Below are 1328 nucleotides of genomic sequence, written 5' to 3' on the forward strand. Positions count from 1 at the left end.
TGCGTGAAACCGTGAATCCGTGTCATACTGAACAGTCTCACAAATCGGCACGATCCCTGGGCCTTCTGCACCGCTCATTACGGAAATCAAAAGTTACGGTAGCTCTACATAGCTCTTCAAAGGAAAATTATTGCAAGTGTATTTATAGGGTAATCACAGAGTGTTCCACAAGTATCTCCGTGAGGGGGCGAGAAGCGTCGAGTCAAAGAGGCTCGATCCGGATTGACTGGAATTCTGACCAATCAGGACATGCCTACGTTTGGTCCGTGTCCTGCACGTGCACATAAGTCCAAGTGACCGGTTATTAGGGATGACTGGCCTTTGGACACCCTGGTAACCGTAGTATCAAAGGTGCTCTCTGGCATTATTTTTCTATCAGTCGTCGGAAGAGACAACTTCGTGGGATGCGAGTTGGGTTCCGCCCTGGTCGGTGATGAATCGACCACACTCTCATCTCGAAGCAAGTTCTCGAACAGTGCTACGCATTCAAACGTCCAATGTGGGCTGTTTTCCTCCGTTCGAAGGCTGTTTTTTGTTTTTTATCAATGCCTGGCGACTGAAAGTGCCTCTGCTCAAATCTACCTCTTCTACGGGCTCTGTGTTCTCACAAAACAAGATGTCGATTGAGTTAACCACTAATAGTGTGACACAAAGCTTCCATATCTCACCAGTTCCCTTCAACTCTGTTACTGGTCTGTTGCGTGAGATTCCCACGTGATTCTCCAACTCTGGGGATCGAGCCGTTCGCTTAGACATTGAGTAGCTGACAGTACTGCTCTCCTTAGTGAGATCCTTCAGAGACAATGCATTTTGACTATCTTGATCAGTTCTGCCGCATGGTTTGGTATGCGCTTCTCACCTCTGAATCACATAGTGCTGCTACAAGGCTTGCTTGGGTTAAACACAAGCCTCAACTGCAGGCCATCCAATCAAAGGTGGCTAAGTTTATTTACGTGGATGCTCTTATGATTCCCAATGAACTAGCTAAAAGCGTGACCAGGACAGCGTCTGCGGATCTCTAAACGTGTTGCACCCGCGTGACGTCGGTTTGCCTGTCAAGGTTAGAGTATATATTGCGGCGGTTCAAAACATGCTGTTTCCGAGTTACGAAACGTGGCTTCTACGCGCAGAACATGTACGAAAACTCGGCTTTTGACCATAGATGTATCCGAATCATCGGTCAGGTCACGTGAGAACATCGGATTAGCAACGCTAGACTACGCCAGGTGGTTTTATGAAGAAGGAACTCTCACACTTCATAGGTTACACTGGCAAGGAAGCATGCGTCGCATGCCACGTGATAGCCAAGCTTGCAGAGCTGATCGGAA

Source organism: Opisthorchis viverrini (assembly GCF_000715545.1).
Source record: "Opisthorchis viverrini unplaced genomic scaffold opera_v5_432, whole genome shotgun sequence".
Taxonomy (NCBI): domain Eukaryota; kingdom Metazoa; phylum Platyhelminthes; class Trematoda; order Opisthorchiida; family Opisthorchiidae; genus Opisthorchis; species Opisthorchis viverrini.